Source organism: Ranitomeya imitator, chromosome 4 (assembly GCF_032444005.1).
Source record: "Ranitomeya imitator isolate aRanImi1 chromosome 4, aRanImi1.pri, whole genome shotgun sequence".
NCBI lineage: Eukaryota > Metazoa > Chordata > Amphibia > Anura > Dendrobatidae > Ranitomeya > Ranitomeya imitator.
Window position 1 is genome coordinate 208,326,531 of NC_091285.1, and position 15,860 is coordinate 208,342,390.

At 46.2% G+C, this 15,860-nt stretch overlaps 1 protein-coding gene across 3 annotated transcripts in view; it reads right to left on the bottom strand.

The window, feature by feature from the left end:
• Window positions 1-15,555, bottom strand: part of KIF20A (kinesin family member 20A) — a 93,084-nt gene extending 77,529 nt beyond the window's left edge. For 2 of the 3 annotated variants that reach the window (XM_069764339.1, XM_069764338.1), the window contains exon 1: window positions 15,303-15,384. The gene's annotated coding sequence lies outside the window, so the exon portion shown is untranslated. Of the gene's footprint in view, window positions 1-15,302 lie in introns of all 3 variants that reach the window. The other variant, XM_069764337.1, reaches the window with a different exon arrangement.
• Window positions 15,556-15,860: the final 305 nt, after the last annotated feature.

A 15,860-nucleotide genomic window follows, 5' to 3' on the forward strand; every position in this document is an offset into this window, starting at 1 on the left:
CCCCCGGCACACCGCGATCAAACATGATCGCGATGTGCCGGCGGTGCAGGGAAGCATCGCGCAGGGAGGGGGCTCCCTGCGGGCTTCCCTGAGCCCCCCGCAGCAACGCGATGTGATCGCGTTGCTCCGGGGGTTTCCCACCTCCCTCCCTGCATGAAGTCCCGGATCCAATATGGCCGCGGATCCGGGTCCTGCAGGGAGGGAGGTGGCTTACCAAGTGCCTGCTCAGAGCAGGCACTTGGTAACGCTGCACTGCTCTCAGACAGATCGGTGATCTGTCAGAGTGCTGAGCAAACTGGCAGATCACCGGTCTGTATTGTCCCCCCCTGGGACAAAGTAAAAAAAAATTTTTTTACAAGTGTGTAAAAAAAAAAAAAAAAAAAATCCTAAATAATGAAAAAAAATATATATATATTATTCCCATAAATAAATTTCTTTATCTAAATTTAAAAAAAAAAACCAATAAAAGTACACATATTTAGTATCGCCACGTCCGTAACGACCCGACCTATAAAACTGGCCCACTAGTTAACCCCTTCAGTAAACACCGTAAGAAAAAAAAAAACGAGGCAAAAAACAACGCTTTATTATCATACCGCCGAACAAAAAGTGGAATAACACGCGATCAAAAAGACAGATATAAATAACCAGGGTACCGCTGAAAGCGTCATCTTGTCCCGCAAAAAATGAGCCGCCATACAGCATCATCAGCAAAAAAATAAAAAAGTTATAGTCCTCAGAATAAAGCGATGCAAAAATAATTATTTTTTCTATAAAATAGTTATCGTATAAAAGCGCCAAAACATAAAAAAAGATATAAATGAGGTGTCGCTGTAATCGTACTGACCCGAAGAATAAAACAGCTTTATCAATTTTACCAAACGCGGAACGGTATAAACGCCTCCCCCAAAAGAAATTCATGAATAGCTGGTTTTTGGTAATTCTGCCTCACAAAAATCGGAATAAAAGGCGATCAAAAAATGTCACGTGCCCGAAAGTGTTACCAATAAAAACGTCAACTCGTCCCGCAAAAAACAAGACCTCACATGACTCTGTGGACTCAAATATGGAAAAATTATAGCTCTCAAAATGTGGTAACGCAAAAAATATTTTTTGCAATACAAAGCGTTTTTCAGTGAGTGACGGCTGCCAATCATAAAAATCCGCTAAAAAACCTGCTATAAAAGTAAATCAAACCCCCCTTCATTACCCCCTTAGTTGGGGAAAAGTAAAAAAATTTTTAAAAATGTATTTATTTCCATTTTCCCATTAGGGTTAGGGTTAAGGCTACAGTTAGGGTTAAGGCTACAGTTAGGGTTAAGGCTACAGTTAGGGTTAAGGCTACAGTTAGGGTTAAGGCTACAGTTAGGGTTAAGGCTACAGTTAGGGTTAAGGCTACAGTTAGGGTTAAGGCTACAGTTAGGGTTAAGGCTACAGTTAGGGTTAAGGCTACAGTTAGGGTTAAGGCTACAGTTAGGGTTAAGGCTACAGTTAGGGTTAAGGCTACAGTTAGGGTTAAGGCTACAGTTAGGGTTAAGGCTACAGTTAGGGTTAAGGCTACAGTTAGGGTTAAGGCTACAGTTAGGGTTAAGGCTACAGTTAGGGTTAAGGCTACAGTTAGGGTTAAGGCTACAGTTAGGGTTAAGGCTACAGTTAGGGTTAAGGCTACAGTTAGGGTTAAGGCTACAGTTAGGGTTAAGGCTACAGTTAGGGTTAAGGCTACAGTTAGGGTTAAGGCTACAGTTAGGGTTAAGGCTACAGTTAGGGTTAAGGCTACAGTTAGGGTTAAGGCTACAGTTAGGGTTAAGGCTACAGTTAGGGTTAAGGCTACAGTTAGGGTTAAGGCTACAGTTAGGGTTAAGGCTACAGTTAGGGTTAAGGCTACAGTTAGGGTTAAGGCTACAGTTAGGGTTAAGGCTACAGTTAGGGTTAGGGTTTGGATTACATTTGCGGTTGGGAATAGGGTTGGGATTAGGGTTAGGGGTGTGTCAGGGTTAGAGGTGTGGTTAGGGTTACCGTTGGAATTAGAGTTAGGGGTGTGTTTGGATTAGGGTTTCAGTTATAATTGGGGGGTTTCCACTGTTTAGACACATCAGGGGCTCTCCAAACGCAACATGGCGTCCGATCTCAATTCCAGCCAATTCTGCGTTGAAAAAGTAAAACAGTGCTCCTTCCCTTCCGAGCTCTCCCGTGTGCCCAAACAGGAGTTTACCCCAATATATGGGGTATCAGCGTACTCAGGACAAATAGGACAACAACTTTTAGGGTCCAAGTTCTCCTGTTACCCTTGGGAAAATACAAAACTGGGGGCTAAAAGATAAGTTTTGTGGGAAAAAAAAGATTTTTTTAATTTTCACGGTTCTGCGTTATAAACTGTAGTGAAATACGTGTGGGCTCAAAGTTCTCACAACACATCTAGATAAGTTCATGGGGGGGTCTAGTTTCCAATATGGGGTCACTTGTTGGGGGTTTCTACTGTTTAGGTACATCAGGGGCTCTGCAAACGCAATGTGACGCCTGCAGACCATTCCATCTAAGTCTGCATTCCAAATGGCACTCCTTCCCTTCCGAGCCCTCCCATGCGCCCAAACGGTGGTTCCCCTCCACATATGGGGCATCAGCGCACTCAGGACAAATTGGACAACAAATTTTGGGGTCCAATTTCTCCTGTTACCCTCAAGAAAATACAAAACTGGGGGCTAAAAAATAATTTTGGGGGGAATTTTTCTTTTTATTTTCATGGCTCTGCGTTAGAAACTGTAGTGAAACACTTGGGGGCTCAAAGTTCTCACAACACATCTAGATAAGTTCCTTGGGGGGTCTAGTTTCCAATATGGGGTCACTTGTGGGGGGTTTCTATTGTTTAGGTACATTAGGGGCCCTGCAAACGCAATGTGACGCCTGCAGACCATTCCATCTAAGTCTGTATTTCAAATGGCGCTCCTTCCCTTCCGAGCCTTCCCATGCGCCCAAATGGTGGTTCCCCCCCACATATGGGGTATCAGCGCACTCAGGACAAATTGCACAACAAATTTTGGGGTCCAATTTCTCCTGTTCCCCTTGGGAAAATACAAAACTGGGGGCTAAAAAATAATATTTGTGGGAAAAAAAATTTGTTTTATTTTTACGGCTCTGCATTATAAACTTCTGTGAAGCTCTTGGTGGGTCAAAGTGCTCACAACACATCTAGATAAGTTCCTTAGGGGGTCTACTTTCCAAAATGGTGTCACTTGTGGGGGGTTTCAATGTTTAGGCACATCAGTGGCTCTCCAAACGCAACATGGCGTCCCATCTCAATTCCTGTCAATTTTGCATTGAAAGGTCAAACGGCACTCCTTCCCTTCCGAGGTCTCCCATGCGCCCAAACAGTGGTTTACCCCCACATATGGGGTATCAGAGTACTCAGGACAAATTGTGCAACAACTTTTTGGTTCCAAATTCTTCTCTTACCATTGGGAAAATAAAAAATTGGGGGCGAAAGCATTAAGCTACTTACTGGTAGCGGCATTTTTCGGAGGCCCATGACAGCACTACGAGAGAGGGGATCCGCCCTTCAGGAACAGGAAACCTACAGATACAAAAGGGCGGTACCTCTCCCCATGCATCAGTTGTATATTAGAGCCTGAGAGGACTACCGCGGTTAGTAGCACACAAATATACATTATATCCAGTTTATGTACAAAAATAATCCATCATATTGAACTATATACCATACGTGAGATCTATCTATCTCATTATATACATTATAGGAAGTGCAACCCCCACGTGAATAGGGAGGGAACTAAGGGTGCTGTCATGGGCCTCCGAAAAATGCCGCTACCAGTAAGTAGCTTAATGCTTTATTCGGACTCCCATGACAGCACTACGAGAGAATTACAGAGATGTAAACTACCTTAGGGAGGGACTATAGCCTGCAGCACCCTTAACCCGAAGGTGAGATCAGAAGAGAACCCCAAGTCCAACCTATAGTGTTTGAAAAAGGTGGAAGGGGATGACCACGTAGCCGCCTTACATATCTGGTCGATGGAGACTCCAGATCTCTCAGCCCAGGATGCAGCCATGGCCCGAGTGGAATGTGCCCTCAGATTCTGCGGAACAGGACCTCCACCTGCAGTATAAGCCAGAGAGATAGCCTCCCTAATCCACTTTGCTAACGTGCACTTTGACACTCTAAGACCTTTCCTGGGACCTTGGAAGGATAGAAACAACGCCTCCTCTCTCTTCCAAGCATCAGTGACTGATATATATTCTAAGAGACACCTCCTAACATCTAACGTATGGAGTAACTCCTCTTTGGAATTAGAAGGATTAGGGAGAAATGATGGTAGAACTATCTCCTGAGATCTATGAAAATCTGAGGCCACTTTAGGTAAATAAGCTGGATCTGGTCTGAGGACTACTCTGTCCTGTAGAAACTCTGTATAGGGGGAGAGCCTAGAAAGAGCCTGTATGTCTCCTACCCTACGAGCAGATGTAATCGCCACCAAGAATGCTGTTTTGAGGGATAGTAATTTAAGTGAGGCTGAATGTAAGGGCTCAAACGGTTCTTTAGTCAAGGCTGAGAGGACTAGATTGAGATCCCAAGGCATTGACCTATTCCTGTGTATAGGTCTGGATCTACTAGCTGCTTTGATGAATCTTGATACCCAATAATTACCAGCAATGTTACAAGAAAATAGGGCCCCTAGGGCTGAGACTTGTACTTTTAGAGTACTTGTGGATAGATTTAGCTCTAGCCCCCTCTGCAGGAATTCTAGAATCTGGTTAATTGGTAAACCCTCTTCGATATTAAAATTTGAAGAGGCCAGAAACTTCCTCCAAGTTCTAGAGTAGATCTTAGTTGTTATGAGTTTTCTACTCTTCATAAGGGTATCAATGAGATTTGGAGAAAATCCTCTGTTTTTTAACAGTGACCTCTCAAAGACCATGCCGTCAAATGGAGACCCTTCACTTGTGGATGGTTGATCGGACCTTGATGAAGTAGGTCCGGGATGTCCGGCAGTACCCAGGGGTCTTCCACCGACATGGTCCTGAGCCAGGAGAACCAAGCCCTTCGGGGCCAAAACGGAGCGATCAGTATGATTCTCGCTTGATCCTCCCTTATCTTTCTGACCACCAGAGGCAACAGGTTTAGCGGGGGAAACGCGTAAGCCAACCGGAAATCCCATCTGATCAGGAAGGCATCCACTGCCAGCGGATATTCCCTGGGATTTAAGGAACAGAATTTTTTCACTTTTCTGTTGTCCTTGTTGGCAAATAAGTCCACCTCTGGATGACCCCACCTGCGAACAATCTGGTTGAAGATTTTTGTGTTCAGAGACCATTCTCCTTGTCTTAAGGTGTTTCGACTTAGAAAGTCCGCCTTTATATTTTCCTTCCCTTTTATGTGTACTGCTGTTAAAGATAGAAAATGGTTTTCCGCTATCTGAAGCAGGCGGTCCGCTATTTCCATCAGGGACTCGGAGCGTGTTCCACCTTGGTGATTCACGTAGGCCACTGCCACCTGATTGTCGGAGAGGATTTTGACATGGTGACCCTGTAGATACACGAGGAGTTCCTTAATTGAGGATTCAATTGCCATCAACTCCTTCTGATTGGAAGAGGCAGATGTTTGGGGGTCCCATAGACCCTGGACTACAACAACACCCATGTGTGCCCCCCACCCCGTGGGGCTGGCGTCTGTTGTGATTACCCGAGTCACCTGAGTCACCCAGGGAACTCCAGCTGACAGATTGTCTTCCTCTAGCCACCATCTAAGAGATGCAAGAACCCCTGAACTTAATGTCATCTGACCCTGCAAGGAACCCTGTAAGACTCTATCATAATGTAGTACGTCAAACTGTAAAGGCCTGGAGTGGAATTGGGCCCAACGGACGGCGGGGATACAGGAAGTTAGGGAACCTAACAAATTTCAAAAACCTGACCTGCACATCCAAACATAGACTGAGTGTGAACAGGTGCTGAACCCAGAGTCGCCAACTCGTATATAGTTAAATAAATAGGGCAGCACACTGCAGCGCCAAAACATGCAAACTTGAAAAAACGAAATTTGAACTGCATTACTGCACTAGAAATATGAAAAATGAGAGCTTTTAGCGCACAAAAATGGCCAATTTTATGTGTACCTCGTAGCCACGTTAAGGCATCTCTCTTATACGAGGTCCTACGTTTGACCTACCTCACTGAGAATAAACGTCTCCATCTGAATGGGTACATGTAAAAACCTCTTCTTGGACTCAAATTCTCTCTCTATGTGGAGGGGTATTGGACCTACTATAATTAAAACACCTGAAGCTAGGAGGCGGGGAGTGCACGATCAGAAGGCTAGAGAATACATTTCAAAAACCTGACCTGCACATCCAAACATAGACTGAGTGTGAACAGGTGCTGAACCCAGAGTCGCCAACTCGCATATAGTTAACTAAATAGGGCAGCACACTGCAGCGCCAAAACATGCAAACTTGAAAAAACGAAATTTGAACTGCATTACTGCACTAGAAATATGAAAAATGAGAGCTTTTAGCGCACAAAAATGGCCAATTTTATGTGTACCTCGTAGCCACGTTAAGGCATCTCTCTTATACGAGGTCCTACGTTTGACCTACCTCACTGAGAATAAACGTCTCCATCTGAATGGGTACATGTAAAAACCTCTTCTTGGACTCAAATTCTCTCTCTATGTGGAGGGGTATTGGACCTACTATAATTTGAGTCCAAGAAGAGGTTTTTACATGTACCCATTCAGATGGAGACGTTTATTCTCAGTGAGGTAGGTCAAACGTAGGACCTCGTATAAGAGAGATGCCTTAACGTGGCTACGAGGTACACATAAAATTGGCCATTTTTGTGCGCTAAAAGCTCTCATTTTTCATATTTCTAGTGCAGTAATGCAGTTCAAATTTCGTTTTTTCAAGTTTGCATGTTTTGGCGCTGCAGTGTGCTGCCCTATTTATTTAACTAAGGGAACCTAACAAAGACATAGCCTGTCTAAGGGTCATGGATGGTTTATTAATTGCTTTTAACACCTGTTGTTGGATATGAAGTAATTTATCAGGTGGAAGACAGCATTGATGAGACTCGGAATTTAACAGCAGCCCTAGGAACCTCTGGGTCTTTAGGGGTTGCAAACGGGACTTATCGTAATTTACGATCCAGCCCAGATTTTCCAGTTTAAATATAGCTGTTTTAACCTGAGCCAGGCAATGGTCTACTGAGTTCCCCACTATTAGGAAATCATCCAGATACGGGACAATGAGGATATCGGATTCACGTAAGTGCGCCATAACCTCCGCAACTACTTTAGAAAATACCCGGGGAGACGCTGAGAGGCCGAAGGGAAGGGCTCTAAATTGAATATGGCGAACAATACCTCCCATAGACACCGCCACACGTAGAAACCTCTGAAAGTTTTCGTGGATAGGAACATGATAGTATGCATCCTTTAAGTCCACAACTACCATGAAGCAGTGCTTAAACAACATCTTTATTGCAGAACTGATTGACTCCATTTTAAACGTGGTATTAACCAGGTATTCATTAAGGGATTTAAGATTGATAATAGTCCTGAACGACTTGTCTGGTTTTTGAATCAGAAAAAGAGGAGAGTAGAATCCTCTTCCTCACTCCGGAACCTCAATCAGTACATTTTTACGGCATAAAGTCATGACCTCTGACTCTAGGGCCGTCTGCTCAATAGTGGAAGAACGCAAGGGGGTTAGCATAAACTTATCCCGAGGCCAGTGAACAAATTCCAATTTTAGGCCTTCCGATATAATACCTCGGACCCAGTCACTATTCGTGATGTTAGTCCATGCGGAAGAGAAGGTTGACAATCTCCCTCCCACAGGGATTGCTAGTCATTGGTCTGGTTTCTTACGTTCATTTGAGGAACGGCGAAACATGTAACCCGTACCTTTCCTGCGTCTATCCTCCCATCTAAAATTTTCTCTAGAGGGTGAGGACGCGCGCTTCCTTCCACGACCAAATCTCCTCCTGTTGAATGGACGCCGGTAAGAAGCTGATGACAAATTCGGGAATTTTTTCTTATCATCCCCAGCCTTTTCGAGCAGCTCATCCAAAGTTGGCCCAAAGAGATATTCCCCTTTACATGGGATAGCGCATAACTTGGATCTTGACTGGATATCCCCCGACCAACACTTCAACCATAAGGCTCTACGAGCCGCGTTGGAGAGTCCTGCTGCTCTGGCTGCCATTCTGACCGAGTCCACCGATGCATCTGACAGGAAAGCCGCAGCATCCTGAATCACTGGAAGCGCACCTAGAATAGAATTCCTGGAAGCGCCTTCTTTAAGCTGGGATTCCAACTATTCCAGCCAGACCATTAGGGATCTGGCTGTACAAGTCGCAGCCACTGCTGGCCTCAAAGATCCGGCTGCCATCTCCCAGGTACCTTTAAGGAAGGTATCCGCCTTCCTGTCAAGGGGGTCTTTAAGGGAACCCATGTCCTCGAAAGGTAATGCTGCTTTCTTAGATGCTTTCGCCACCGCAGCATCTAATTTAGGGGCCTTGTCCCAGGTATCCACAGCCGCATCTTCAAAGGGATACCTGCGCTTTAAAGCTGGTGGCAAAGAACCTTTCTTCTCCGGTTTTTTCCACTCCCGGAGAATCAGGTCTTGAATTTTATCATTCACCGGGAAAGATCTGCGTTTCTTGTGTTCCAAGCCGCTGAACATTAGCTCCTGACGGGAAGGCTGAGTCTTAGGCTCTTCTAGGCCCATCGTGCCTCTGACCGACTTGACCAGTTTATCCACCCGGTCTAGAGGCAGACAGAATCGGCCAGAGTCCTCTTCTGATGACGAGGAAGAGAGAATCGAGCCATAAGAACCCTCCTCTTTATCTTCCTCCGAAGAGTCTGAGATCACCGAAGCTCTTTGTTTTGAACTTCCCGCCTGGGACAAAGACCGCAGGGATTCCTTAACTTCCATACGGATCATCTCCTTTAGACTAGCCGTAGAAGCAGATTCTTCCGCTACCTAGGGGAGGACAATAAGGGAGATACCATCTATCTAGCCTGATGTCACTCAACCCCTCCACTCCTGTAGACCTCACCGTCTGTTGTATACAGGAGGCACACAATTTTTTAGGGTAGGAATCTGGTAAAGGAACTTCACATAGGGCACACTCCTTATGTTTCGACTTTGCACTTCTCTTCCCCTAGAATGACAAAGTATAAGGGGCCCACGTCACTGAGTGAACATTCACGTAGATCACTTACCAGTGTACGCCAAAGAAAAAGGTACCGGAACACGAGGGGGCTCCTTGCCAGTCGAAGCTCTAGATCCTTGCCTGGACGAGCTTTTACGGCTGGACTGGTCACTTCTGACATGCTCCTTTCCCACGGCTTCCTGCCGCACTTTATCCAGAAGCTGAGGCTGCTGCTCACCATCATCTGCCATGATGAGACTGTGGCCAAAAGCAGGGTTCTATCGCCAACACCTGCTTATATCCCCTGTATTCCGGTCAGCAGGCCACCTGGCGTGTTCCCCATTGGTTCCTGATGATCAGGCTGCAGCTGGGATGTTAGCGGTGGTAATGCAGAAGAAACCGGCGACCGGACCATGGGCGCCGCCATTTTGGAAAAGACCGCGCATGCGCAGCCCACCGCAAACCGGAAGCGCCTGCCGGCTCCACCCCCCGGCGCCCCAGCGTTCCGGAAACGCTCAGTGAGCGATGCAGGACGCCGGGAATGCCCAGCAGTGCTCCGGACGGCGCTCCACTTCCGACGCCGCAACTGTACCACCGCACCACACCGCCTGACCCAGGGGGGGGAAATGAAACCTACCAACGCCGGCTCTCGGAGACAAGGAATCCTCCGGACCCTGCTCCCTGCTGCCAACGCCACTGACGTGCAGTCCAGCCTGGACCACCGTGGCGTCTCCAGGACTTTCCGCACCGGTCGAGGTAGGAGACCCCCCCGCTACCAGATTCGACCGGCCGGCCTGGGCTCCTTACGAGATGAAATCTGTAGGATCCTGTCCCTCCAGGAACAGGAAACCAACTGATGCATGGGGAGAGGTACCGCCCTTTTGTATCTGTAGGTTTCCTGTTCCTGAAGGGCGGATCCCCTCTCTCGTAGTGCTGTCATGGGAGTCCGAATAAAAGATCATTTTTTTTACAAAAAATATTTTTTATTTTTACGGTTCTGCATTATAAACTTCTGTGAAGCACTTGGTGGGTCAAAGTGCTCACCACACCTCTAGATAAGTTTCTTAGGGGGTCTACTTTCCAAAATGGTGTCACTTGTGGGGGGTTTCAATGTTTAGGCACATCAGTGGCTCTCCAAACGCAACATGGCGTCCCATCTCAATTCCAGTCAATTTTGCATTAAAAAGTCAAATGGCGCTCCTTCGCTTCCAAGCTCTGTCATGCGCCCAAACAGTGGTTTACCTCCACTTATGTGGTATCAGCGTACTCAGGACAAATTGTACAACAAGGTTTGGGGTCCATTTTCTCCTGTAACTCTTGGCAAAATAAAACAAATTGGAGCTGAAGTAAATTTTTTGTGAAAAAAAGTAAAATGTTAATTTTTATTTAAACATTCCAAAAATTCCTGTGAAACACCTGAAGGGTTAATAAACTTCTTGAATGTGGTTTTGAGAACCTTGAGGGGTGCAGTTTTTAGAATGGTGTCACACTTGGGTATTTTCTATCATATAGACCCCTCAAAATGACTTCAAATGAGATGTGGCCCCTAAAATAAAATGGTGTTGTAAAAATGAGAAATTGCTGGTCAACTTTTAACCCTTATAACTCCCTAACAAAAAAAAAATTTTGGTTCCAAAATTGTGCTGATGTAAAGTAGACATGTGGGAAATGTTACTTATTAAGTATTTTGTGTGACATATCTCTGTGATTTAATTGCATAAAAATTCAAAGTTGGAAAATTGCAAAATTTTCGCCATATTTCCGTTTTTTTCCACAAATAATCGCAAGAAATATCAAAGAAATTTTACCACTACCATGAAGTACAATATGTCACGAGAAAACAATGTCAGAATCACCGGGATCCGTTGAAGCGTTCCAGAGTTATAACCTCATAAAGGGACAGTGGTCAGAATTGTAAAAATTGGCCCGGTCCATAACGTGCAAACCACCCTTGGGGGTAAAGGGGTTAAGGAAGGAAGCACTCCGATTAGGAAAATGGAACACTCCCAGCAAACTGTGCCTCCCAGAAAACGAACAATGACAGAAACCCACAAACCCTGATTTTTATTAGTTCAAGGTTAAGCCTATATAGCTCCCCTTGATGAGCTCATATGGGGGGCTGGTTGTGGGGTGTGCTAGGCCTTTAGAGGATTAGGAGATTCTCAAATTCCAGGATATCTTCGCCCCTGGGAGTCCAAGCAGGGAGATATCGTCATGTTTCCTATCACAATTGTACCTTTCTAGAGAGAAATACAGCATGTATAGCATCATTCATCTGATTATTAAGATGGATGTGGTCTGCCAGCCTTACGGTGATGTGAGTGAATGCTTTATGTTCGTCAGTTTGCTACGACACTGAAAATATATCTCATAAATATCGGATCGATGCAAACCCCAATAGTCATCACTGACCACTGGCTTCAAAAATTCTGGGACCAGTATTTTGAACAGCGGAAGCTCTTGCCTCAAAGTGTACTTTTCCGCTTCAGAATATACGAATCCTAGCCTTGGTGTCTGGTTCTCAGAGGAGATTTAATTTTGTAATTACCCGGTCACTGCAGGAGGCCCTACTTCCATGGAGGTTGAAATGTCATCTCTTTTTCACTTCCCCAGCTATTACTAATCCCATATGTTCAATGTGAGGTCTTTATGGATTTTAATTTTTCTCTACAATTGTCATGCAACAAACTAGTCCACCTATCTCTGAGGATCTCTCTCTATACCTATGCACACAAATATCACCGGTTGTATGAAAGCAGGATGAAATGCTACTCAAGACAAGTCAATTCGACAAGACTTGACTCAAACATAGCTATCTATACAAGCCATGTGATCCTGGTTGATAATTTAAAATGCCAAATCAGTAAAACTAGTTTTTTTTTTTAAATTTAAGGTACCATCACACTTAGCGACGGTGCAGCGATACCGACAACGATCCGGATCGCTGCAGCGCCGCTGTTTGGTCGCTGGAGAGCTGTCACACAGACCGCTCTCCAGCGACCAACGATGCCGGTAACCAGGGTAAACATCGGGTAACTAAGCGCAGGGCCGCGCTTAGTAACCCGATGTTTACCCTGGTTACCATCCTAAAAGTAAAAAAAACAAACACTACATACTTACCTACAGCCGTCTGTCCTCCAGCGCTGTGCTCTGCTCTCCTCCTGTACTGTCTGTGTGAGCACAGCGGCCGGAAAGCAGAGCGGTGACGTCACCGCTCTGCTTTCCGGCTGACCGACGCTCACAGCCAGTACAGGAGGAGAGAAGAGCACAGCGCTGGAGGACAGACGGCTGTAGGTAAGTATGTAGTGTTTGTTTTTTTTACTTTTAGGATGGTAACCAGGGTAAACATCGGGTTACTAAGTGTGACCCTGCGCTTAGTTACCCGATGTTTATCCTGGTTACTAGTGAAGACATCGCTGAAGCGGTGTCACACACGCCGATTCAGCGATGTCTGCGGGGAGTCCAGCGACCAAATAAAGTTCTGGACTTTCTTCCCCGACCAGCGACAGCACAGCAGGGGCCTGATCGCTGCTGCGTGTCACACTGGACGATATCGCTAGCGAGGACGCTGCAACGTCACGGATCGCTAGCGATATCGTCTAGTGTGACGGTACCTTAAGTGCAGACGATAAGGATCGACTTTTTAGTGCGCAGAAGGTATCACATCTGAATTTTTTTTTTCATCCAGGTCTCTTTGTGTTCACTATTTCAGCAGGCACACATCTGGTCGTCATTTCCCCTTCAGCCATGTAGGAAAAGGCAGCCCAATGGTGAGATTTCCCTATAGCAGTAATCTAATCAGTGCTAAGAAATGTCATCCTCCTCACTAAGCTATATAACAGTGCCATTTAGTTTAAATATTTACTTCTGAAGAGAGTTATCACTTTCTTAAAGGGAACCTGTCACCCCCAAAATCGAGGGTGAGCTAAGCCCACCAGCATCATGGTCTTATCTACAGCATTCTGTAATGCTGTAGATAAGCCCCCAATGTATCCTGAAAGATGAGAAAAAGAGGTATATTATACTCACCCAGGGGCGGTCCGATCCGATGGGCGTCGCGGTCCGGGGCCTCCCATCTTCATACAGCGACGTCCTCTTCTTGTCTTCCTGCTCCGGCGTACTTTGTCTGTCCTGTTGAGGGCAGAGCAAAGTACTGCAGTGCGCAGGCGTCGGGCCTCTCTGACCTTTCCCGGCGCCTGCGCACTGCAGTACTTTGTTCTGCCCTCAACAAGTCAAAGTATGCCTGCGCCGGAGCGTGAAGACAAGAGGACGTCATGGTATGAAAATAGGAGGCCCTGGACTGCAACGCCCCTCGGACAGGACCGCAGCGGGACTGCCCCTGGGTGAGTATAATCTAACCTCTTTTTCTCATCTTTCAGGTTACATCGGGGGCTTATCTACAGCATTCCAGAATGAGGAAGATAAGCCCCTGATGCCGGTGGGCTTAGCTCACCTTTGATTTCGGGGGTGACAGGTTCCCTTTAAAGGGCAAGTTCACACTAGGCGTTTTGCAGTGTTTTTTATGCTAATTTTCAGCTGCATTTTACAGTACCAGCAAAGGCTGAGCTTTCAGAATCTCATGCACACCACTTGTTTTGTCTGTCATCAGTATTTTGTGCTTTGCATGGCTTTTTGTACAACAGCGCATGTCACTTTCAGCATCTTTTACCCATTGAAATGAATGGGTGGTGAAAAAAAAAGCACCAAAAACTCAGGTATCAGGTTATGCTGCGTTTTAAGTGCCAAAACCTGATTCTATAGGATTTTTTTTTTCCAACACTAAACTTTATCAGTATATACAAGAGACAAACCTAGCATGCCAAAACTGCAGCAAACTAACGCAGCAAGGAAAACATGCTTCTTTTCCCGCAACTTCTTTGTCGGATAACAGCCTGCTTGCTCAAACTGTTATATTTAACAAAAGTGGTAACGGAGGTCACAAACATTACTCTGTATGCTATACAGTTGCACACATATGTCACGGAAGGATAAAAATTGAAAAATGTATACTAAGGAGTGATGAGCGAACGTGCTTGGATAGGGTGTCAAACAGCGGGGACTTGAACATATTTTTCAAGCATGCCGAAGTCACTGGGTCAGCACTCGAGCATGCTCAGAAAACACCTTATCCCAGCACATTCATCACTAATACCAGGTCTTTAGCTCTGCTTTTCAATGTGATCTCTAACAAGAGTCTGTGTGATTTAGGCTACTTTCACACCAGCGTTTTTTAAATCCGTCACAATGCGTCGTTTTGCAGAAAAAACGCATCCTGCAAAAGTGCTTGCAGGATGCGTTTTTTCCCCATAGACTTCTATTGACGACGCATTTGCGACGGATTGGCACACTTCGCATCCGTCTTGCGATGGATGCATCGTGCTTTGGCGGACCGTCGGGAGAAAAAAAAACCCTACATGTAACGTTTTTTTCTCCCGACGGACCGCTTTTTCCGACCGCGCATGCGCGGCCGGAACTCCGCCCCCCACCTTACAATGGGGCAGCGGATGCGCCAGAAAAATGCATCCGCTGCACCCATTGTGCAATGCAGCAAACGCTAGCGTCGGGGAGATTCCGACACTAGTGTGAAAGAAGCCTAAGGCTTCTTTCAAACTTCCGTTGGAACGGGGCCGTCACAAAGCGTCGGCCTAACGTATCGACAGACAGTGGTGGTTTTCTGCACAACGTGGGCAGCGGACGCAGTGTTTCAATTTTTTCTTACTGCTCCCCATGATTCGGGGCAGATAATAATGTGTGGCAGCCTAGAGAAACGCTTCCAGAGAAAAGGCCCATATCTCTGGGACAATATGGCAGAATGTCCAGGGGAGCAGCAGGATAGAGCTGGTCACGGGTCCTCGGGCACCAGATACTGAGGAGCTCCGTGCCGAACATGCCAGAACCCTGCTGGTGACCGCACACACTGGGCTGCAGCTCATTGATATGACTGGGATAGAAGTCGCCATGCACACACTACCGCTGAGGAAACTGGCGCAGCGTGCAGGTCTCATGACTGAAATGTCGCAGACAGAAACCACAACCCAGCCGCACGCGTCCTATAACAATGGGAAGGAGGTTTACTACCCGGGCAGTGCACACACGTGGAATAGCGCCGCCGTAAACCCCCGGGTGCCCGCACTTACCGGTAAATAGAAGCACAGCTCCGGTCTCCACCGCACTCACAACCGGCCAACTGTTACTAACTAAACTTTCAAAACAGGCGCCGTGGTGTCGAGCCACTCACAATGCGCTATGTAAGAGCCAGCCAATCACAGAGCAGAAAATTCCAAACTGTCCAATCAGAACACATGAAGCGCCGCCTATCTTGCTTGAGGGTGTTGATCTGACCCGCGCACACACAGGTAGTGAGCGACGTCCCAGTTCCGGCATATGAGTGGTAATAATCGGTCACGTGTCCGGCAGTATGGACGACGTTATTAGTCCGCTGCTGACGGATTGTGTGAGCCATGTGACGCCATAGAGCTGCAGCCATTCACCTCTATGGGCTCATCCGGCTTGTTCCATGGATGCCCCCGCATGTCCTGTATGTGACAAAAAACCTGCAAATGATGGATCTGGCCCACACAGGCCACTGAACTCCATTGTCTTTGCAGCCTATAGCACGAGACTGAAGTTGGTTTCTTATTCGCCAGTTTCTTATTCGGCAATTTTTTATTTTCTGTTTTTTATAGGTTTAACAA